This window comes from Stenella coeruleoalba (genome assembly GCF_951394435.1).
Source record: "Stenella coeruleoalba genome assembly, chromosome: 11".
Classification (NCBI taxonomy): domain Eukaryota; kingdom Metazoa; phylum Chordata; class Mammalia; order Artiodactyla; family Delphinidae; genus Stenella; species Stenella coeruleoalba.
The window spans coordinates 95,273,396-95,298,832 of NC_137157.1; the positions used below are offsets into that span (position 1 = coordinate 95,273,396).

Sequence of the window (25,437 nt, forward strand, 5' to 3'; positions counted from 1 at the left end):
GCACAGGCTCCCGGAAGGGAGGTGTGGAGAGTGACCTGTGCTCGCACACAGGCTTCTTGGTGGCGGCAGCAGCAGCCTCAGCGTCTCATGCTTGTCTCTGGGTCTCACTCAGGTGGTGCTCTGAATCCCTTCTCCTCGCGCACCCCGAAACAATGGTCTCTTGCCTCTCTGGCAGGTCCAGACTTTTTGCCGCACTCCCTCCCGGCCAGCCGTGGCGCACTAGTTCCTGCAGGCTGTGTTCACGCCGCCAACCCCAGTCCTCTCCGGCGCTCCGACCTAAGCCCAAGCCTCAGCTCCCAGCCCCGCCCGCCCCGGCGGGTGAGCAGACAAGCCTCTCGGGCTGGTGAGTGCCTCTCGGCACTGATCCTCTGCGGGAATCTCTCCTCTTTGCCCTCCGCACCCCGGTTGCTGTGCTCTCCACCGCGGCTGCAAAGCTCCCCCCTCCGCCACCCGAGGTCTCCGCCCGCGAAGGGGCTTCCTAGTGTGTGGAAACTTTTCCTCCTTCACAGCTCCCTCCCAGAGGTGCAGGTACCGTCCCTATTCTTTTGTCTCTGTTTATTCTTTTTTCTTTTGCCCTACCCAGGTACGTGGGGGGTTTCTTGCCTTTTGGGAGGTCTGAGGTCTTCTGCCAGCGTTCAGTAGGTGTTCTGTAGGAGCTGTTCCACGTGTAGATGTATTTCTGATGTATTTGTGGGGAGGTAGGTGATCTCCGCGTCTTACTCTTCCGCCATCTTGAAGCTCCTCAATGTGTACTCCATAATATTGATCACCATCTAATATAATATATATTTTACTAATTGATTTTGATTATTGGTTATCTCTCCTAGCTAGGATACACATTCCACGAGGACAGAGGTTACAGTTTGTTGCTGTTGCTTAAATTGTAACAACAAACTGTAACAAATTTCTTAAATTTTCAGAGTGTATTTTTTTTCATTATTGATGTTGCAAAAGTTATATTTGAACACTTCCCTTAGGGAATTACCATTATTTAGTTTTTATAGTTTGACCATAGGTCCTTAAACCCAATGTGTGAGTGGGAATAAAACAAAATTGGGGTGGGTATTAATAGCGTAAAACGTTCACTTTCACCTCAATCTCTGCCAGCTAACTCCATGGCAAACAACCAGAAGCAAATTTTAATGCTTGTCTAATCTTTCTCAGACGTGTAGTAAGCACTTTATAATCAGTGCCTCATTTAAGCTTAACAGCATTCCTAGAAGGCAGGAATAATTGGAAGGAGCACAAACATAGGACGAGGCAAACTCTCTCATTGAGACACAGACACAGAACAGTCTAAGGCTTAGAGCAAAAGGAGGCAGGAAACAAGTTACCTTCACTGGTAAATCAAGGTTTTATAGGTCTAGAAGACTGAAGATAGAGGTAAACAAGCTGTAAAGAATAAATTCAAGATGTGTTATAAACTAACAGGAATATGACATATTTGAGAGAGAGCAGTTGGAGATACCTAAGAGGACAGGGTGCATGAAATAGGAACATAAAGGCGTAACGTAAGGGAGTGCCTAGGAAAAGGTCTAGGAAATCCTGGAGAAAGTAAAATTATGAAGCAGCTGAGGTTGCTAAATAGGATGTATGAATTTCACTGATGGGAATCAAGGAAGAGATTTACAGCTGTGCACACACACAACACACACACACACACACGCACAAGTTTTTAGATACAATCCCAGTAAAGGCTTACCTAACAGAAAGACTAGGCATGTGCTTAGGGTACCACTAAGTTATTGCATTCAAATGCAATTGGAGAAAACTTTTTCATATTTTAAATGAGAACAAACCATTGAAGGAGTAATTGTTGGGAAATAACCCAGAATTTTGTTGAACTTCCTTACATTTTAAAGTTTACTATATTTTTATTTTGAATTATGTATATGAAAGAACACCATGTCTTCAGATCTTGGAATACCCTGAAGGTCTCAATTCGACCCTATGTTCAACTCTTTTTTTTTCTATGTTCAACTCTTGCTACCATCCTTTTTCTATCTTCCATCACTCCGTAAGGACCAATAACTTTTAAGCCAGGTCAGTTAAACAGTATTCCATAACATAGTCTTAAGAGAAAAAAGTGACAGGGAAAACTGATAGTCTTTTAACCCCAAATCATAGCCTTCCAAATCATATGAGCCTTCCTGAACGCACTACGGCCCTCATTTTAATTGCTGTAATTCAGAGTTGCACGTTTTTACTTCCTTTCTCTGTTTAAGAAGAGGTCATAGCCCTTACATTGACTGCATTTCCTCATTCCTTCCACATTTACTTCCCCTTCATGCTTACTTTCTCCTTCCCTCACTAACCCTAGAGACAGTAGCCAGGGAAGGAGGACTGGGGAAGGAAGAAGAGCATGGCAAGAGGTGAAAAATTCAACCACAAATTCTCCTGAATAATAAACTCAGCATTTCCTCCCATGCTTAGTTTTGCTGATTCCAAAAGGGCTTACTCAGTAGTCCTGCTGACACACATTTTCTTCTGTCTCCCTTTGCTTTGCTCCTTGTTCTGCTTTCCTATATCTTTCTTAATTAGTTACTTATGTTTCTTCTTTATCAAATAATTTTGGACCTTGTGTGTGAATGTACATATTCTAAAACCTTACGTAACTAAAATATTCTGCCGTCTTCACATGTGACAGATGACTTGATTGGGTAGAATTAATGGGACATAAACATTTTCTTTCAACAATTCCTTATTCTCTATCCATTGCCATCTGTTGCAGAAGGTAAATCTGAGTCCAGTGTTGTTTTACTCCTTTGGATTATAGGTTATCTATTTTTCTCCTCAGAATTTAAGTAGAACACCATCCTATGTATGTCTGTTTTTTGACATTTTCAGCTTATAGGATACTTTGAAAATTATAATACATTCCCATCATCCACAGGGATGTGGCCACACCCCAATTCATTTTCTATTCCGAATCAGTAATTAGAAGCATCAAAGTCTTAAAAAGGACAATTCATGATGGCAGCTAACTTCATTTCAGCTGAAGTTTAGATCTGAGCAGTTGATCTTGACAAATGTTTGTATGAGTAAAATCCTTTGGTCAATATTCACGTTTTACTAAATCCTATCTCTGTTTCTAGTTCATTTAACTGCCCATCACTAGACAAATACCAGAAACATTAGGAGAAAAGGGAGGAGGCTGATTATGTCACCCTTACACAGATTAAGATGTTTGATCTTGGACATATTGTTCAAGACTCTTATTTTATTCTTATGGGCTCCTGATAGCTTGTGGGACTGGAAATGTACTTACACGTTCTGGACAGTCCTAACATCCTGAGATCAAGGATGCATGGTGTTCATACATGTTTCTTCTAGTTCTTTCAGACACCATCAGGTAAGTCATTGTTGATTAAATACAAAAACATAAAATGTGGAGTAGACACTATATTGTATTGAGTGTGGTTGGGTGAAAGGAAAAGCAAATTGTGAACATAAACTGCTTTCTCACAAAGAACTCTTAAAAGGGAAAAGCTGAAATTTCAAGTCTTAACTGAAGAATATTGCAGAACTCAGATATCAAATACTGAGGAATGTCAGGCACTAACGTGAAATCTGAGCTACCAGGGATAAAATCGGAGTCCGGATTTAGAGCAAAGGGTTTATATTACGGGAAACATGGAGAAAGAGCAAGAAAAGATTGAGAGCAAGAAGAAAGGTCAGTGTCGGATTACACATGACATATTCAATAGCTGCTGTGTACAAAAAGTGTAGTTGTGTTTGACTAGCTTAAAGAACAAATGCAAGGCTAAGCAAATGATCATTTTCAAGGGGATAGTGAACACGGAGGGGCATCCATAACGTTACTTGGTAGAGAAAAATAATTTATACTCAATATGGGTGTAATCTAGGCCAGCTGTAAACCATAAAAGTGTGATATTAGGTAGGTTAGCCATAGCAATTGTTGGATGGAGTAGAGAGAAAGATAAGCAGTCTGTGGCTGGTGATAAAATGGTACAAAGACAACATATTGCTTTTGTCTCATAAATATCTGTTGGAAGGCAGGACCCCCAGTTTTGAAGCACTCATTGATTTGGAGAGGAAGTGAAGACAGTAAGTGAAGCACAAGTGGATCATCTGGAACAAATGACTGGAACTGGTACATGACAAAAACTATCACAGGGACGAACAATAGCAGGCGTCCATTTACTAAAATTGAGGGAGAAGAAAATCGGTGTATGATGGAATGAAAGCCAACTATTTGTCAATAAGCAGCCTGTAATGAACTATTTATACACAACAAGCATCATATTGTGCCACCATCCACACTTTATACGTTCAGTGTAAATGGCGGGTTTGCAAATGTGAAGCTTAAATTTATACTTGATGTGCTAGAACATTAGGCAAAATAATCTGAGAAAAAGGACATATTGAGTTAATTAAGGTGAAGAGCACAAAGGAGTCAGAACACATTGCATTCTGGGGATTTGAGGAAAAAATATGTATGAAGGGCAAAGAACTTTCCAGAAAAGTTGAAAAATAATAGTTGAAGAATTTGAAACCAAGGGAGTCCTGGCACTCTATCACAAAGGATAATTAGGTCTAGATGACCATTCTCCATAAAGGGCAAAAGAAGACTAGACAATTAATGCGAGCTCAGTCTAATTCTCTACTAGTATAACCGTATATATCTATCCCCTTTTAAACAAATTCTGACAAAAGTTATACTTTCTTAGTAAAGATACATATTTCTTATTCACTTAACATAATGTGTGTGTTACAATCATCAAAAATATTTGTGAATGTTATTATTGTCTAATGATATATTTCAAAAAATACCAAAATCTTTATTCACAAATTAATGTTTCCCTCTAATATAATCCAGAAAATATTTTTATTTTATTCAATATTTTTCAGCTTTATTGGGATATACTTGACATATATCCCTGTGTAAATTTAAGGTATACAGCATAATGGTTTGAATTACATATATTGTGAAAGGATTCCCACAATAAATTTAGTTAGCATCCATTATCTCATACAGATATGATTAAAAAATCGGAAAATGAAAACATTGTTTTCCTTGTGATGAGAACTCTCAGGCTTTACTGTGTTAACCACTTTCATACCTGGTGTCATCAGTGTTAACCATAGTCATCCTGCTGTACGTTACATCCCTAGTTCTTACCTATCTTATAACTGAAAATTTGTACCTTTTGACGACCTTCCTCCAAAAAATATTTTAAAATTATGTATCACAATGTCTAAATTCATGCAACCTATATCAAGTTATAAAAAATATAGGCCCATTGATAGCTAAAATTCTTCAATCGCTAATGGTTATAGTTTCAAATTTTGGGTGTATAGAATAATTTTACTATATCCAAATAATAATAAGCAGCAGCAACTTTTTAAAATTTTTAATTTTGTTGGAGTATAGTTGATTTACAATGTTGTGTTAGTTTCACGTGTACAGCAAAGTACACAAAGATTCAGTTATACGTATACATATATTCACTCTTTTTAAAATTCTTTTCTCATATAGGTTATCACAGAATAATGAGTAGAGTTCCCTGTGTTATACGGTAGGTCCTTGTTGGTTATCTATCTTATATATAATAGTATGTGTGTGTTCATCCCAAGTGCCTGAATTATCCCCCCATGCCCCGTTTCCCCTTTGGTAACCATAAGTTTGTTTTGGATACCTGTAAGTCTGTTTCTGTTTTATAAATAAGTTCATTTGTATCTCTTTTTAAAAATTAGATTCTACATATAAGTGATATCATATATTTGTCTTTCTCTGTCTGACTATTTTCACTTAGTATGAGAATCTCTAGGTCCATCCATGTTGCTGCAAAGGGCATTATTTCATTCTTTTTCTATGGCTGAGTAATATTCCATTGTATATATGTACCACATCTTCTTTATCCATTCCTCTGACAGTGAACATTTAGGATGCTTCCATGTCTTGGCTGTTGTAAATAGTGCTGCAATGAACATTGGGGTGCATGTATCCTTTAGGATTATGGTTTTCTCCGAATATATGCCCGGGAGTGGGATTGCCGGATCATATGGTAGTTCTATTTTTAGTTTTTTAAGGAACCTCCATACTATTCTCCATAGTGGTTTTACCAGTTGACAGTCCCACCAACAATGTGGGAGGGTTCAGTTTTCTCCACACCCTCTCCAGCATTTATTGTTTGTAGACTTTTTGATGATGGCCATTCTGGCCGGTGTGAGGTGATACCTCATTGTAGTTTTGATTTGCATTTCTCTAGTGATTAGTGATGTTGAGCATCTTTTCATGTGCTTTTTGGCCATCTCTATGTCTTCTTTGGAGAATTGTCTACTTAGATCTTCTGCTCATTTTTGATTGGGTTGTTTGTTTTTTCAACAATAATAAGCAACTTTTAACATCCTTGTCAACTATGTTCCAGATCCACTTCATCACATTACCTTTGATCCAATCTCACTGCTACCTATACCCACTTGAAGGCTCCCAAACTGTTCCCCTTAAAGTGTAAAATATTTTTATAATTTTTACTAACTTTTTCAACAACAGTAATTGAAATAAGGATATTTCAGTTACCTCATTTACTGATATAAATATTTTTTTCTACTGTAACAAACCCGTGTTTTTCAAACCAGTGGTTGGAAAAAGTTGCTCTCTTCCAAATTTCCTGAAGTTTATTTATTTATTTATTTATTTATTTAAATTAATTAATTAATTTTTTTGGCCATGCAGCATGTGGAATCTTAGTTCCCTGACCAGGTGTCGAACCCATGCCCCGCTGCAGTAGAAGCGCAGAGTCTTAACCACTGGGCCACCAGGAAAGTCCCTCCTGAAGTTTATATTTCATGAAATATTAGAATGCGAAAAGGACCTTACCTATGATCTAGTTCAGCAGTTTTCAGACTTGAGTACCTGTATCTTTGGTGGTATTTCCAAAGGTCGTGCTGGCAAAGAGAGCTTAAAGGGAATCATTGCCCAGATCTTCAATTTCATATGAATTTTGCTAAAATTTCTCCCTTCCAAATTCCCCCATCACAACTGCCTTTCCCTACCTCACAAAAGAAAGAAATATATCTTTCTTTCCTCTCAGTTTGATCAAGGTGCACTTCCCTGGAGTGTAGTAAACTCCAATGTGTCAATTAATATAACATGAAATACTGGTTCAGCTTTAAAAGAGAATTTCTCTACTTGTAGGTGACAGCTACATTTGAACGAATGTTTCCATTTCTTTGCTTTTAGTAAAATTGTAACGGAGCAGGACCCTATGAGGCCTTCCCAGAATAGACCCCCATTCATGTCCTCCCCCTGCCTTTTGTATTATTCTATATTTGGATTTTAACTTTATACATAACAGGAGCTGTTGGCCATTATATATGCCTCTTGTCTTCTTTTTTTTTTTCTCAGTTTAGGTTCTACTAATTGAACCAAGGTGGTTGTCTCCGTCGATGTGGGCTGTGTTTATATTTCAAGGACATGATAAGAGTTAACTTCAAGTTTTCTCCTAAGAATATTTTTGTCCTCTCAGTGTCAGTGTTCTGAAAAAAAAAATTTTTATCATGCCAGCTTTCTCTAACTGCACATGCCAAGAGAACAAGTTTTGGAATTTCAAGAGAGTTTCATCTTAACCAGTTTTCTCCAGAGTCTAAAGAATATTGTGGCCACACAGTATTAAATCATTTTTCTCCTTAGTCATAGACTCATAGCTATAGGTGCTTCTGGGAAGCATGCAGTTAACTTCTTCCACCTGGTAGCTGTTTTTCAGTATCTGCAAAACAGCTCAAAGGACATGGCTCAGAATGTTATCTATAGTCCTTGGAAGAACTAAAAGTCCTTGACTTTTTTGAACGGCTGAAGTATTTTTATTTTGTCTTGCTTGACTGTTTTCCTTTCTGCATTTTCTCACTTCTCTGATTAAATTTATTCTTTCACTAAAGTTTTTCTATAGACAAAAAACAGGCAGAGGACATGGGTCGGGGTCTATTCTGGGAAGGTCTCGTAGGGTCCTGCTTGGTTACAAAATTGAAGGAGTATCTGTTAGAATGGTTGACTGAGTCATCATTAGTAATAATTATTAATCATATTTCATTACATGATTTTTTTATTGGAGTATAGTTGATTAACAATGTTGTATTAGTTTTTGCTGTACAGCAAAGTGAATCAGTTACACGTATACATATATCCACACTTTTCTAGATTCTTTTCCCATATAGGTCATTACAGCGAATTGAGTAGAGTTCCCTGGCTTATACAATAGGTTCTTATTAGTTATTTATTATATATATAGTATTGTATATATGTCAATCCCAATCTCCCAATTTATCCCTCCCCCCTGCCCCCCGCTTCCCCCTCTCATCACAATAAGTTTGTTTTCTAAATCTGTGACTCTATTTCTGTTTTGTAAATAAGTTCATTTGTACCATATATGTACCACATCTTCTTTATCCATTCCTCTGTAGATGGACATTTAGGTTGCTTCCATGTCCTGGCTATTGTAAATAGTGCTGCAGTGAACATTGGGGTGCATGTATCATTTCATTACATGATTTTTGAAATATACCTTAAAAGGAGTTCAACAAATCAAATGACATTGCTATAACAAAACTTTCTCCATTTCTATTTCCATTATTTATCTGAACTAGATTTCTCAGCATTTTTTTAACATCTTTATTGGAGTATAATTGTTTTACAATGGTGTGCTAGCTTCTGCCCCACAACAAAGTGAATCAGCTATACATATACATATGTCCTCATATTTCTTCACTCTTGCATCTCCTTCCGATACATACTCCCTATCCCACCCCTCTAGGTGGTCACAAAGCACCGAGCTCATCTCCCTGTGCTATGCGGCTGCTTCCCACTAGCTATCATTTTTACATTTGGTAGTGTATATATGTACATGCCACTCTCTCACTTTGTCCCAGCTTACCCTTCCCCCTCCCCGTATCCTCAAGTCCATTCTCTAGTAGGTCTGCATCTTTATTCCTGTCTTGCCCATAGGTTCTTCATGACCATTTTTTTTTTAGATTCCATATATATGTGTTAGCATAAGGTATTTGTTTTTCTCTTTCTGACTTACTTCACTCTGTATGACAGTCTCTAGGTCCATCCACCTCATTACAAATAACTCAGTTTTGTTCCTTTTTATGGCTGAGTAATATTCCATTGCATATATGTGCCACATATTCTTTATCCATTCATCTGTTGATGGACAGTTAGGTTGCTTCCATGTCCTGACTATTGTAAATAGAACTGCAATGAACATTTTGATACATGACTCTTTTTGAATTATGCTTTTCTCAGGGTATATGCCCAGTAACGGGATTGCTGGGTCGTATGGTAGTTCTATTTTTAGTTTTTAAGGAACCTCCATAGTGTTCTCCATAGTGGCTGTATCAATTTACATTCCCGCCAACAGTGCAAGAGGGTTCCCTTTTCTCCACACCTGCTCCAGCATGTATTGTTTCTAGATTTTTTGATGATGGCCATTCTAACTGGTGTGAGGTGATACCTCATTGTAGTTTTGATTTGCATTTCTCTAATGATTAATGATGTTGAGCATTCTTTCATGTGTCTGCTGGCAATCTGTATATCTTCTTTGGAGAAATGTCTGTTTAGGTCTTCTGCCCATTTTTGGATTGGGTTGTTCTTTTGATATTGAGCTGCATGAGCTGCTTGTAAATTTTGGAGATTAATCCTTTGTCAGTTGCTTCATTTGCAAATATTTTCTCCCATTCTGAGGGTTGTCTTTCCGTCTTGTTTATGGTTTCCTTTGCTGTGCAAAAGCTTTTAAGGTTCATTAGGTCCCATTTGTTTATTTTTTTTTAATTTCCATTTCTCTAGGAGGTGGGTCAAACAGGATCTTGCTGTGATTTATGTCATAGAGTGTTCTGCCTATGTTTTCCTCTAAGAGTTTGATGGTATCTGGCCTTACATTTAGGTCTTTAATCCATTTCGAGTTTATTTTTGTGTATGGTGTTAGGGAGTGTTCTAATTTCATTCTTTTACATGCATCTGTCCAGTTTTCCCAGCACCACTTATTGAAGAGGCTGTCTTTTCTCCATTGTATATTCTTGCCTCCTTTCTCAAAGATAAGGTGACCATATGTGCGTGGGTTTATCTCTGGGCTTTCTATCCTGTTCCATTGATCTATATTTCTGTTTCTGTGCCGGTACCAGAGTGTCTTGATTACTGTAGCTTTGTAGTATAGTCAGAAGTCAGGGACCCTGATTCCTCCAGCTCTGTTTTTCTTTCTCAAGATTGCTTTGGCTATTCGGGGTCTTTTGTGTTTCCATACAAATTGTGAAATTTTATGTTCTAGTTCTGTGAAAAATGCCAGTGGTAGTTTGATAGGGATTGCACTGAATCTGTAGATTGCTTTGGGTAGTATAGCCATTTTCACAATGTTTATTCTTCCAATACAACAACATGGTATATCTCTCCATCTAATTGTATCATCTTTAATTTCTTTCATCAGTGTCTTATAATATTCTGCATACAGGTCTTTTGTCTCCTTAGGTAGGTTTATTCCTAGGTCTTTTATTCCGTTTGTTGCAATGGTAAATGGGAGTGTTTTCTTAATTTCACTTTCAGATTTTTCATCATTAGTGTATAGGAATGCAAGAGACTTCTGTGCATTAATTTTGCATACTGCTACTTTACCAAATTCATAGATTAGCTCTAGTAGTTTTCTGGTAGCATCTCTAGGATTCTCTATGTATAGTATCATGTCATCTTCAAACAGTGACAGCTTCACTTATTCTTTTCTGTTTTGGATTCCTTTTATTTCTTTTTCTTCTCTGATTGCTGTGGCTAAAACTTCCAAAACTATGTTGAATAATAGTGGTGAGAGTGGGCAACCTTGTCTTGTTCCTGATCTTAGTGGAAATGGTTTCAGTTTTTCATCCTTGAGGATGATGTTGGCTGTGGGTCTGTCATATGTGGCCTTTATTATGTTGAGGTAAGTTCCCTCTTTACCTACTTTCTGGAGGGTTTTTATCATAAATGGGTGTTGAATTTTGTCAAAAGCTTTCTTTGCATCTATTGAGATGATCATATGGTTTTTCTCCTTCAATTTGTTAATATGGTGTATCACGTTGATTGATTTGCGTATACTGAAGAATCCTTGCATTCCTTGGATAAACCCCACTTGATCATGGTGTATGATCCTTTTAATGTGCTATTGGATTCTGTTTGCTAGTATTTTGTTGAGGATTTTTGCATCTATGTTCATCAGTGATATTGGCCTGTAATTTCCTTTCTTTGTGACATCCTTGTCTGGTTTTGGTATCAGGGTGATGGTGGCCTCGTAGAATGAGTTTGGGAGTGTTCCTACCTCTGCTATATTTTGGGAGAGTTTGAGAAGGATAGGTGTTAGCTCTTCTCTAAATGTTTGATAGAATTCACCTGTGAAGCCATCTGGTCCTGGGCTTTTGTTTGTTGGAAGATTTTTAATCACAGTTTCAATTTCAGTGCTTGTGATTGGTCTGTTCATATTTTCTATTTCTTCCTCGTTCAGTCCTGGAAGGTTGTGCATTTCTAAGAATTTGTCCATTTCTTCCAGATTGTCCACTTTATTGGCCTATAGTTGCTTGTAGTAATCTCTCATGATCCTTTGTATTTCTGCAGTGCCAGTTGTTACTTCTTTTTCATTTCTGATTCTATTGATTTGAGTCTTTTCCCTTTTTTTCTTTATAGTCTGGCTAATGGTTCATCAATTTTTTTATCTTCTCAAAGAACCAGCTTTTAGTTTTATTGATCTTTGCTATCATTTCCTTCATTTCTTTTTCATTTATTTCTGATCTGACCTTTATGATTTCTTTCCTTCTGCTAACTTTGGGGGTTTTTTGTTCTTCTTTCTCTAATTGCTTTAGGTGTAAGGTTAGGTTGTTTATTTGAGATGTTTCTTGTTTCTTAAGGTAGGATTGTATTGCTATAAACTTTCTTCTTAGAACTGCTTTTGCTGCATTCCATAGGTTTTGGGTCGTCATGTTTTCATTGTCATTTGTTTCTAGGTATTTTTTGATTTCCTCTTTGATTTCTTCAGTGATCTCTTGGTTATTAAGTAGTGTGTTGTTTAGCCTCCATGTGTTTGTATTTCTTACAGATTTTTTCCTGTAATTGATCTCTACTCTCATAGCGTGTGCTCGAAAAAGATACTTGATATGATTTCAATTTTCTTAAATTTACCAAGGCTTGATTTGTGACCCAAGGTATGATCTATCCTGGAGAATGTTCCATGAGCACTTGAGAAGAAAGTGTATTCTGTTGTTTTTGGATGGAATGTCCTATGAATATCAATTAAGTCCATCTTGTTTAATGTATCATTTAAAGCTTGTGTTTCCTTGTTTATTTTCATTTTGGATGATCTGTCCATTGGTGAAAGTGGGGTGTTAAAGTCCCCTACTGTGATTGTGTTACTGTCGGTTTCACCTTTTATGGCTGTTAGTGTTTGCCTTATGTAATGAGGTGCTCCTATGTTGGGTGCATAAATATTTACAATTGTTATATCTTTTTCTTGGATTGATCCCTTGATCATTATGTCGCGTCCTTCTTTGTCTCTTGTAATAGTCTTGGTTTTAAAGTCTATTTTGTCTGATATGAGAATTGCTACTCCAGCTTTCCTTTGATTTCCATTTGCATGGAATATCTTTTTCCATCCCCTCACTTTTAGTCTGCTTGTGTCCCTAGGTCTGAAGTGGGTCTTTTGTACACAGCATATATACAGGTCTTGTTTTTATATCCATTCAGGCAATCTATGTCTTTTGGTTGGAGCATTTAATCCATTTACATTTAAGGTAATTATCGATATGTATGTTTCTGTTACCATTTTGTTAATTGTTTTGGGTTTATTATTTTAGGTCTTTTCCTTCTCTTGTGTTTCCTGCCTAGAGAAGTTCCGTTAGCATTTGTTGTAAAGCTGGTTTGGTGGTGCTGAATTCTCTTAGCTTTTGCTTGTCTGTAAAAGTTTTAATTTCTCCGTTGAATCTGAATGAGATCCTTGCTGGGTAGAGTAAACTTGGTTGTAGGTTTTACCCTTTCATCACTTTAAATATGTCCTGCCACTCCCTTCTGGCTTGCAGGGTTTCTGCTGAAAGATCACCTGTTAACCTTATAGGGATTCCCTTGTATGTTATTTGTTGTTTTTCCCTTGCTGCTTTTAGTATTTTTTCTTTGTATTTAATTTTTGATAGTTTGATTAATATGTGTCTTGACGTTTTTCTCCTTGGATTTATCCTGTATGGGACTGTCTGTGCTTCCTGTAGTTGATTGACTATTTCCTTTCCTATATTAGGGAAGTTTTCAACTATAATCTCTTCAAGTATTTTCTCAGTCCCTTTCTTTTTCTCTTCTTCTTCTAGGACCCCTATAATTCGAATGTTGTTGTGTTTAATTTTGTCCCAGAGGTCTCTTAAAGTGTCCTCAATTCTTTTCATTCTTTTTTCTTTATTCTGCTCTGCAGTAGTTATTTCCACTATTTTATCTTCCAGGTCACTTATCCGTTCTTCTGCCTCACTTATTCTGCTATTGATTCCTTCTAGAGAATTTTAAATTTCATTTATTGTGTTGTTCATCACTGTTTGTTTGCTCTTTAGTTCTTCTAGGTCCTTGTTAAACTTTTCTTGTATTTTCTCCATTCTATTTCCAAGATCTTGGATCATATTTACTATCATTCTTTTTCAGGTAGACTGCCTATTTCCTCTTCAATTGTTTGGTCTAGTGGGTTTTTGCCTTTCTCCTTCCTCTGCTGTGCATTTCTCTGTCTTCTCATTTTGCTTAACTTACTGTGTTTGGGGTCTCCTTTTCGCAGGCTGCAGGTTCGTAGTTTCCATTGTTTTTGGCGTCTGTCCCCAGTGACTAAGGTTTGTTCAGTGGGTTGTGTAGGCTTCCTGGTGAGGGGACTAGTGCCTGTGTTCTGGTGGATAAGGCTGGATCTTGTCTTTCTGGTGGGTAGGTCCACGTCTGGTGGTGTGTTTTGGACTGTCTGTGGCCTTATTATGATTTTAGGCAGCCTCTCTGCTAATGGACGGGGTTGTGTTCCTGTCTTGCTAGTTGTTTGGCAGAGGGTGTCCAGCACTGTAACTTACTGGTCGTTGAATGGTGCTGGGTCTTGGCATTGAGATGGAGATCTCTGGGAGATTTTCACCATTTGATATTACGTGGAGCTGGGAGGTCTCTTGTGGACCAGTGTCCTGAACTTGGTTCTCTCATCTCAGTGGCACAGCCCTGACACCTGGCTGGAGCACCAAGAGCCTGTCCTCCACACAGCTCAGAATAAAAGAGAGAGAAAAAAGAAAGAAAGAAAGAAGGAGATAAGATAAAATAAAATAAAGTAAAATAAAATAAAGTTATTAAAAAATAATTATTGAGAAAAAATTTTTAAAAAAGAAAAAAAGGGCAGACAGAACCTTAAGACAAATGGTAAAAGCAAAGCTATACAGACAAAATCACACACAGAAGCATACACATACACACTCACAAAAAGAGAAAGAGGGAAAAATATATATTTATCGTTGCTCCCAAAGTCCACCTCCTGAGTTTGGGATCATTTGTTGTCTATTCAGGTCTTCCACAGATGCAGGTACATCAAGTTGATTGTGGAGCTTTAATCCACTGCTCCTGAAGCTGCTGGGAGAAATTTCCCTTTCTCTTCTTTGTTCTCACAGTTCCCAGGGGCTCCGCTTTGGATTTGGCCCCGCCTCTGCGTGTAGGTCGCCGGAGGGCGTCTGTTCTTCGCTCAGACAGGACGGGGTTAAAGGAGCCGCTGATTCGGGGGCTCTGGCTCACTCAGTCTGGGGGTGGGTGGGAGGGGTACGGAATGCAGGGTGAGCCTGCGGCGGCAGAGGCCAGCGTGACGTTGCACCACCCTGAGGCGCGGCGTGCGTTCTAGGAAAGTTGTCCCTGGATCACGGGACCCTGGCAGCGGCAGGCTGCACAGGCTCCCGGGAGGATTGGTGTGGAGAGTGACCTGTGCTCGCACACAGGCTTCTTGGTGGCGGCAGCAGCAGCCTTAGCGTCTCATGTCTGTCTCTGGGGTCTGCGCTGATAGCCGCGTCTCGCGCCCATATCTTGAGTTCCTTTAAGCAGCTCTCTTAATCCCCTCTCCTTGTGCACCAGGAAACAAAGAGGCAAGAAGAAGTCTTTCTCTCTCTCTCTCTTTTTTTAAATTTATTTATTTTTTATTTTTATTTTATTTTTGGCAGCGTTGGGTCTTCTTTGCTGTGCGTGGGCTTTCTCTAGTTGCGGCGAGCAGGGGCTACTCTTCGTTGTGGTGTGTGGGCTTCTCATTGCGGTGGCTTCTCTTATTGCAGAGCACGGGGTCTAGGAGCACGGGCTTCAGTAGTTGTGGCACGTGGGCTCACTAATTGTGGCTCGTGGGCTCTAGAGTGCAGGCTCAGTAGTTGTGGCGCATGGGCTTAGTTGCTCCACAGCATGTGGGATCTTCCCAGAACAGGGCTCGAACCCATGTCCCCTGCATTGGCAGGTGGATTCTTAACCACTTAGCCACCAGGAAAGCCCAAGAAGAAGTCTCTTGCCTCTTCGGCAGCTCCACACTTTTTCCTGGACTCCCTCTTGGCTAGCTGTGGTGCACTAGCCCCCTTCAGGCTGTGTTCATGCAGCCAACCCTAGTCCTCTCCCTGGGAACTGACCGAAGCCGGGGCCTCAGCTCCCAGCCCCCACCTGTCCCAGCGGGTGAGCAGACAAGCCTCTCGGGCTGGTGAGTGCTGGGCAGCACCGATCCTCTGTGCAGGAATCTCTCCGCTTTGCCCTCTGTACCCCTGTTGCTGCGCTCTTCTCTGTGGCTCCAAAGCTTCCCCCCTCCACCACTCACAGTCTCCACCCACAAAGGGCCTTCCTAGTGTGTGGAAACCTTTCTTCCTTCACAGCTCCCTCCCACTGGTGCGGGTCCTGTCCTAATTCTTTTGTCTCTGTTTTTTCAATATTTTTTGCCCTACCCAGGTACATGGGGAGTTTCTTGCCTTTTGGGAGGTCTGAGTTCTTCTGCCAGTGTTCTGTAGGTGTTCTGTAGGAGTTGTTCCACCTGTAGGTGTATTTCTGATGTATTTGTGGGGAGGAAGGTGATGTCTGCCTCTTACTCTTCCGCCATTTGAAGCTCCTCCTCTCAGCATCTTTATCTATAAAAAATTAAGATGGAATTCATGCTGAATTCTACAGATTATGGTAATAAATAGCATTTATAATTTATAAATACATGGTACAATTTTTTAACATCTTTATTGGAGTATAATTGTTTTACAATGGTGTGTTAGTTTCTGCTTTATAACAAAGTGAATCAGCTATACATATACATATGTCCCCATATCTCTTCCCTCTTGCATCTCCCTCCCTCCCACCCTCCCTATCCCACCCCTCTAGGTGGTCACAAAGCATCGAGCTGATCTCCCTATGCTATGCGGCTGCTTCCCACTAGCTATCGGTTTTACGTTTCGTAGTGTATATATGTACATGCCACTCTCTCACTTTGTCCCAGCTTACCCTTCCCTCTCCCCATGTCCTCAAGTCCATTCTCTAGTAGGTCTGCATCTTTATTGCTGTCCTGCCCCTAAGTTCTTCATGACCTTTTTTTTCTTTAGATTCAATATATATGTGTTACATGCTACAATTTTTCAAACGAACTTATTTCATTAAGAGAAGCTTTTCCAATAAATTTGTATTTTAATGTTTAATAATTATACACCGACATTTCAGTACAATTATGTTGTTTTGATTGTTTCTGTGTTAAAAAAATGTAATCACAACTAAATGCAGAAGAATTTTTTTTTTTTTCAATACGTGGGCCTCTCACTGTTGTGGCCCCTCCTGTTGTGGAGCACAGGCTCCGGACACGCAGGCTCAGTGGCCGTGGCTCATGGGCCTAGCTGCTCCGTGGCATGTGGGATCCTCCTGGACTGGGGCACGAACCTGTGTCCCCTGCATCGGCAGGCAGACTCTCAACCACTGCGCCACCAGGGAAGCCCCCAGAATTTTTATTTAGAATTAAAAATTGAGGTAAAATAAAATTTTAAATGGAAATGAAAGAAAAAAAATATAGGCTTTTCTCTTCCAGGCTGGAATCAGCCATTTATCTAAGGAATCCTGGTTCTTTTCGTAGAGAATGGTATTTAGAAACTAATATCTCAGCAGTAAATGAGTTTACTGCTTCTGGGGTGTCATTGCTTTTAGGTTCTCAAATCAGTCAGAGCCACTTACACACACACACACACACACACACACACACACACACACACACACACATCTATATCTCCATGTCTCTATTTATCTGTCTATTAAAATCTATGAATTCATACTGATACTTCCAAATCCAATTCAATATCCCAGGGTTCACTTTAATGGCTCTCTTCCATACTTTTAGCTCTCTTCTCTCATAGTGAGAAATCTGTCTCCCAGCATATTTACTCAGTCCTAGAATACACTGAAGCTTTAACCAGACGATCAGAACTAATTGACATTCTTTGTCTCTGATATAATACAGTGAGAAGAAGTTTTTAAATGCCTAACTCTAATTCTTCTAGATTTGTTGTTATTAACATTTCTATTAGTGCACAATCAAAATGATCATAATCACAATGAATTGTTGGTAAATAATTATTAAACATAAATGTACAATTTTATCAGAAAAGCCTCTTAATTAAGTGCATTGTACTTTAAAAAATGATGGCGTGTATCATAATGGAATGTTAATTATTATAAAATCAGAAAAACTTTTACAAAGTCACTGCCAGACACATTCTTCAAAAGTAATATACTCACAGGAAATGGGTTCAGGATGGCGGAGTAGAAGGACGTGTGCTCACTCCCTCTTGCGAGAGCACCGGAATCACAACTAACTGCTGGACAATAATCGACAGGAGGACACTGGAACTCACCAAAGGGGATACCTCACGTCCAAAGACAGGAGAGAGGCCATGGTGAGAGAGTACGAGGGGCACAATCACAATAAGATCAAACCCCGTAACCACTGGGTGGGTGACTCACAAACTGGAGAACAATTACAACACAGAAGTCCACCCACTGGAGTGAAGGTTCTGAGCCTCACGTCGGGCTTCCCAACCTGGGGGTCCAGCAACGGGAGGAGGAATTCCCAGAGAGTGTGACTTTGAAGGCTGGCGGGATTTGATTGCAAGACTTCAGCAGGATTGGGGGAAACAAGGAGTCTACTCTTGGAGGGCACGCACACAGTAGTGTGTGCATCAGGACCCAGGGGGAAGGAGAAGTGACCCCATGGGAGCCTGAACCAGACCTACCTGCTAATGTTGGAGGGTCTCCTGCAGAGGCAGGGGGGTGGCTGTGGCTCACCATGGGGACAAGGACACAGGCAGCAGAGGTTCTGGGAAGTGTTCCTTGGAATGGGCCCTCCCGGAGTCCACCATTAGTCCCACCAAAGAGCCTGTAGCCTCCAGTTCTGGGTCACCTCAGGCCAAACAACCCACAGGGAGGGAACTCAGCCCCACCCATCAGCAGACAAGGGGATTAAAGTTTTACTGAGCTCTGCCTAGCAGAGCAACACCCAGCTCTACCCACCACCAGTCCCTCCCATCAGGAAGCTTGAACAAGCCTCTTAGATAGCCTCATCCACCACAGGGCAGACAGCAGAAACAAGAAGAACTACAATCCTGCAGCCTGTGGAACGAAAAGCACATTCACAGAAAGATAGACAAAATGAAAAGGCAAAGGACTATGTACCAGATGAAGGAACAAGATAAAACCCCAGAAAAACAACTAAACAAAGTGGAGATAGGCTAACTTCCAGAAAAAGAATTCAGAATAATGATAGTGAAGGTGATCCAGGATCTCAGAAAAAGAATGGAGGCAAAAATTGAGAAGATTCAAGAAATGTTTAACAGGGCTTCCCTGGTGGCGCAGTGGTTGAGAGTCCACCTGCCGATGCAGGGGACACGGGTTCGTGACCCGGTCCGGGAAGATCCCACATGCCACGGAGTGGCTGGGCCCGTGAGCCATGGCCACTGAGCCTGCACGTCCGGAGCCTGTGGGAGAGGCCACAACAGTGACAGGCCCGCGTACCGCAAAAAAAAAAGACACATGTACCCGAATGTTCATTGCAGTACTATTTACAATAACCAGCTCATGGAAGCAACCTAAATGCCCATTGAAAGACAGTGGATAAAGAAGATGTGGTACTAGATATATACAATGGAATATTTCTCAGCTATTAAAAGGAATGAAATTGGGTGATTTCTAGAGACATGGATGGACCTAGAGATTGTCATACAGAGTGAAATAAGTCAGAAAGAGAAAAACAAATATCGTATATTAACACATATATGTGGAATCTAGAAAAATGGAACAGATGAACCGATTTGCAAGGTAGAAATAGAGACACAGATGTAGAGAACAAATGTATGGACACCAAGGGGGGAAGCGGGGGTGGGGGGTGGTGGTGGTGGGATGAACTGGGAGATTGGGATTGACATGCATACACAAATATGTATAAAATAGACAACTAATAAGAAAAAAATAATATACTCAAAGACAAATAAAGATGGCAGAACTACTTCAGATTAAAGGGGACTAAACAGACATGGCAACTAAATAAAATGACATTGCATAATAGACCCGGTGGTAGTAGAGTGGGTGAAGAGAATATTTACATATTCTCCAAGCATCTTTTCACAAATTACTTAAGTACACAGTGGAGAAACCTGGGAGACATCACTTAAGCAAGTGATCAAAGCAACACCTGGTCTGGGATTTTCTTTTGCTGCAGAAGACATTATTGAGAAAATTAGCAAAATATGATTGAGGTTTGTAGATTCAATAAGAGAATTGTACTCATGTTAATCTCCTGATTTTGTACATTTCTCCTGATTTTCACAATTGTACTGTGTTTGTGAAAGAGAATGTTACTATTTTTAGAAAACACACACACACACACACACAAAACAGGAAGTACTTCTCTGTTTTATGGAGATACTTAGGAGAAAATGAACAGTATGTTTTCTACTTCACTTTCAGATGACTGAGAAAATAAAATGTGTGAGAATATATGTACCCAATTGATAACATGTAAATGTACATTCAATCTCCAATTTTTTTCCCCCATTTTTTGATATCAGGCCAAGGCTATTCCTTTTTTATTGGTTTCACTGACTATAGTTCTGCCTCCTTATTCTGGAATAATCTTACATCTATAGAGTCTAAGATAACCAGTTTTAGATTCTTTCAAATAGAGTCTGAGCTTAAACACATTTTTCAAGCAATCTGTATGTAGGGTCTGTATAGATTTTTAGGTTTTTTGCTAATCTTTTTCAATTTCTATTCACATTTAATCCAATAACATCTTTTTAGTCACTCACTTTTCCGAGATGATTCCCTCTTACAGAAACAACTCTTCATTGAATTCATATTTTATCCATTCGTGAAATGTTTGTTAACTATGTAGAGAACGTAAGGGTGCAGGGCCTAAAATGTCTCGACTAGTGACAATGTCTGTAGATAAATGTTTTTGGAAGAAGGTTCCAAAGGATATTACTAATAATAAAATTAAAATAATGACGTTCACACCCACCAGCGCTGTGACGTTTCCAAGGCTGACCATAAAAGGCCAAAAAGTGGGCAGTGGCCCAATTCCTGGAAATCTTGACCCCCTTCTCCAAAACAGTTGGAATATTCCTCCAACTTATTAGTCTATGAAATTATCCAGCCCGTAAAACTAACCACCACATATTTCAGGGCCTCTCGCCTTCTGAGATGGTCCATACTCTGTGGAGTATGTTTCTCCCAGGGCCTCTCTTACCTTTTGAGTTGGACTGCATTCTGTCTACGGAATGTGTGTCTCTCTAAATAAATCCACTTCTTACCTATCAAAATTAATTAATTAATTGATAATGTTCCAAAAGTGAAGTAAGGTGCAATGTTACATGGATCTCCCCATCACTCCCAACCAAGTGATAATAACAATGAACAGCATCAGTTGTTTTGTATACTGGGCAGACTGTTATGAACGATACTAATTAGAATATTTGGCACTAACCTATTAAGAAAAGTTATAATTGAATCTTATTAGTCTACTCAGAAAATGTACCAAGCAGTTTTCTTTTTTCTTTGTTGAAGTGTAGTTGATTTACAATTCTGTGTTAGTTTAAGGTGTACAGCAAAGTGATTCACTTATATATATATACATTTGTTTTCAGATTCTTTTTTTTTTTTTTTTTTTGCGGTACTCGGGCCTCTCACTGTTGTGCCCTCTCCCATTGCAGAGCACAGGCTCCGGATGCACAGGCTCAGCAGCCATGGCTCACGGGCCTAGCCGCTTCATGGCATGTGGTATCTTCCCGGACTGGGGCATGAACCCGTGTCCCCTGCATCAGCAGGTGGACTCTCAACCACTGCGCCACCAGGGAAGCCCTGTTTTCAGATTCTTTTCCATTATAGGTTATTACAAGATATTGAATATAGTTTTTTGTGCTATACGGTAGGTCCTTGTTTATCTATTTTATATATAGTAATGTATATCTGTTAATCCCAAACTCCTAATTTATCCCTCCTTCCACTCAAGTAGCTTTCTAAGTGCCGGGAATATATCAGAGAACAAATTCTCTCCTCATTATGGAGCATATATTCAGATGTGGCAAGTGGGGGAAGGGAAATACTGATAGCCAGGAAAAAATATGCCAAATAAGTAAGTAAATTATACTGTATGTTAGAAAGTGAAAGTTATATAGATTAAAAGCAACCTTTTATAACTCGCTGAGAAGCTGTCTGAGTTGTGATTTGAAGAGGGTGAGGGAATTAATGTTCAAGACAAAGGAAGCAGCTAGTACAGTGGTCCCAAGACAAGACTATGTTTGGTGTGCTTGAGGAACAGCAAGGTGGCCAGTATGGGTGAAGATTAATGAGTGGGGAAGGAATTGAAGTAGATTCAGAGAAATAAGGAGGGCGGTGGTGGTGGGAGCTGGTCAGCCCCCTGCAGACCACTTTAAGTAGTTCAGCTTTTACTCTGAGTGAGATAGAGAGCCTTTGGAGAATTTCAAGTAAATGAATGACACGATCTGATTTAAACTGTAAAAGATTTACTCTAGCTATCTTGTTTAGAATAGATACTAGGGAGGGGTAAAGAGAGTTAGAAGGCTGAGGCAGGATTCTAGGCATCAGATAATGATGACTCTGACCAGGGTCATTGTAATAGATGGAGATATATTTCTAAAGTAATGCAAATAGGATTCCCCAAAGAACTGGATATAAGATATGGGAGAAAGAGAGGAAACAAGGACGACTCCAAAAATTTTTGTCAGAAGAACTGAAAGTTGGTGGTGTTTCCATCAAATACCTTTACTGTGACAGTGAGTGCTTGCTTTGGCAGAACATATACTAAAATTGGAACGAAACAGAGAAGATTAGCATGGCCCCTGCACAAGGATGACACACAAATTTGTGAAGCATTCCATATTTTTGGTGAAAGACTTTTACTCAGAAAACTATAAAACACTGATGAAAGATATCAAAGGTGACATAAACAGATGGAGAAATATGCCATGTCCTTGGATTGGAGAATCAATATTGTGAAAATGACTATACTACCCAAAGCAATCTACAAATTCAATGCAATCCCTATCAAACTACCAATGGCATTCTTCAGAGAATTAGAACAAAAAATTTTACAATTTGTATGGAAACACAAAAGACGCCAAATAGCCAAAGCCATCTTGAGAATGAAAAACGGAGGTGGAGGAATCAGGCTCCCTGACTTCAAACTATAACACAAAGCTACAGTAATCAAGACAGTATGGCACTGGCACAAAAACAGAAATATAGATCAATGGTACAGGATAGAATGCCCAGAGATAAACCCACACACATATGGCCACCTAATTTATGACAAAGGAGGTAAGAACATACAATAGAGAAAAGACAGTCTTTTCAATAAGTAGTGCTGGGAAAACTGGACAGCTACATGTAAAAGAATGAAATTAGAACACTCCCTAACACCATACACAAAAATAAACTCCAAATGGCTTAAAGACCTAAATGTAAGACCGGACACTATAAAACTCTTAGAGGAAAACATAGGAAAAACACTCTTTGACATAAACCACAGCTCTTTTTTGACCCACCTCCTAGAGTAATGAAAATAATAACAAAAATAAACAAATGGCACCTCAATGAAGGAAACCATAAACAAGATGAAAAGACAATGCTCAGAATGGGAGATAATATTTGCCAACGAAGGAACTGACAAAGGATTAATCTCCAAAATATACAAACAGCTCATGGAGCTCAATATCAAAACAACAAACAACCCAATTAAAAAATGGGCAGAAGGCCTAAATAAACATTTCGCCAAAGACATACAGGGCTTCCCTGGTGGCACAGTGGTTGGGAGTCTGCCTGCTGATGCAGGGGTCGCGGGTTCGTGACCCAGTCCGGGAGGATCCCACATGCCGCGGGGCGGCTGGGCCTGTGGGCTTGCGCATCCAGAGCCTGTGCTCCGCAACGGGAGAGACCACAGGTGAGAGGCCTGCGTACTGCAAAAAAAAAGAAGAAGACATACAGATGGCCAAGAGGCATATGAAAATCTGCTCAACATTACTAATTATTAGAGAAATGAAAATCAAAACTACAATGAGGTATCATCTCACACTGGTCAGAATGGCCATTATCAAAAAATCTAGGCAATAAATGCTGGAGAGGGTGTGTTGAAAAGCCCTCCTGCACTGTTGGTAGGAATGTAAATTGATACAACCACTATGGAAAACAGTATGGAGGTTCCCCAAAAAACTAAAAACAAAACTACCATATGACCCAGCAATCCCACTACTGGGCATATACCCTGAGAAAACCATAATTCAAAAAGAGTCATGTACGACAATGTTTATTGCAGTTGTACTTACAATAGCCAGGACATGGAAACAACCTAACTGTCCGTTGGCAGATGAATGGATAAAGAAGATGTGGCACATATGTACAATGGAATATTAGTCAGCCATAAAAAGAAATGAAAGTGAGTTATTTGTAGTGAGGTGGATGGACCTAGAGTCTGTCATACAGAGCGAAGTAAGTCAGAAAGAGAAAAACAAATACCGTATGCTAATGCATATATATGAAATCTAAAAAAAAATGGTACTGATGAACCTAGTGGCAGGGCAGGAATAATTATGCAGACATAGAGAGTGGACTTGAGGACTCAGGGTGGGGAGGGCGAAGCTGGGGTGAAGTGAGAGAAGCATCGACATATACACACTACCAAATGCAAAATAGACAGCTAGTGGGAAGCAGCCGCATAGCACAGGGAGATCAGCTCAGTGCTTTGCGATGACCTAGAGGGGTGGGAAAGTGAGGGTGGGAGGGAGGCTCAAGAGAGAGGGCATTTGGGGATATATGTACGCATATGGCTGATTCACTTTGTTGTACAACAGAAACTAACACAGCACTGTGAAGCAATCATACAGCAATAAAGATGTGTTAAAAAAATCTGACAGTGAAAACCTAGAAGCCATATTGGTAACCCATGGACTTTCCCTATTTACCTCCTGTAATGCCTGGTATTACTTTGGTTAGAAAAGTTCCGCTGAAAACTTTTTTTTTTTTTTTTTTTTTTTGCGGTACGCGGGCCTCTCACTGTTGTGGTGGCCTCTCCCGTTGCGGAGCACAGGCTCCGGACGCGCAGGCTCAGCGGCCATGGCTCACGAGCCCAGCCGCTCCGCGGCATGTGGGATCCTCCCAGACCGGGGCACGAACCCGTGTCCCCTGCATCGGCAGGCGGACTCTCAACCACTGCGCCACCAGGGAAGCCCCTGAAAACTTTTAATATCAGTTTCAGATTGCCTTCTTTATGGAGTTGGCTGTGCTCAAAGAATTAGAGCTGAGTTTGAATCTGAATTCGAATCGGTCCCCAGAAATACTCCATTCAGAGTTACACAGCAGTCCATTTTGGCACATTTCTTAGTGGCTGTTCGTACTTGTTCTCTAACAATTTTTTCCTAGCATCTAAGTCAAGTTTTTGATCTGGTGATCAACATAACAGATGTCATTTATCTTGATCATAAAAGCTGTCACACAATAATTACAGTAAATTATTTTTTTGTTCGTTTGTTTAGGGTTTGTTTTTTACCCACTGACCTTTGGTGGTTACTATCTAGGCACTTGTTTCTCTGTGTATTTATAAGTTGAGCTGATTGACAGGTCATGATCTATATGAATGATTCTTCTTTCTTTTTATCCATACTCGGATGATTTTCATGTACCGATCATTGCAGTCAATGTCGAATCTCTCAAAATTTCTTCCTCTCTGACTTAGTTGCTTGGCAGAAAACCTAGGAGTCATCCACACCATTCCATTATCACTGTCATCCGTAACCAAGTCTATTTTCTTCTTTATTCTAATATCTGTTAGCTACAGTCTCCTCTCAGTGTGCACCACACCTGTTTCAACTCATCCTTAACCTTTCTTTCTTGAATTACTTGTGTAGCCAATACAGCAAAAATTACTTATT

General features: G+C 39.8%; 1 long non-coding RNA gene across 1 annotated transcript in view; it reads left to right on the plus strand.

Moving 5' to 3' along the window:
* The first annotated feature begins 244 nt into the window (after positions 1 to 244).
* LOC307193965 overlaps positions 245 to 25,437 on the plus strand; it is a 37,623-nt gene continuing 12,430 nt past the window's right edge. The window contains exons 1-2 of the long non-coding RNA XR_013830447.1: positions 245 to 528; positions 5,501 to 5,540. This is a non-coding gene — a long non-coding RNA (uncharacterized lncRNA). The remainder of the gene's footprint in view (positions 529 to 5,500; positions 5,541 to 25,437) is intronic.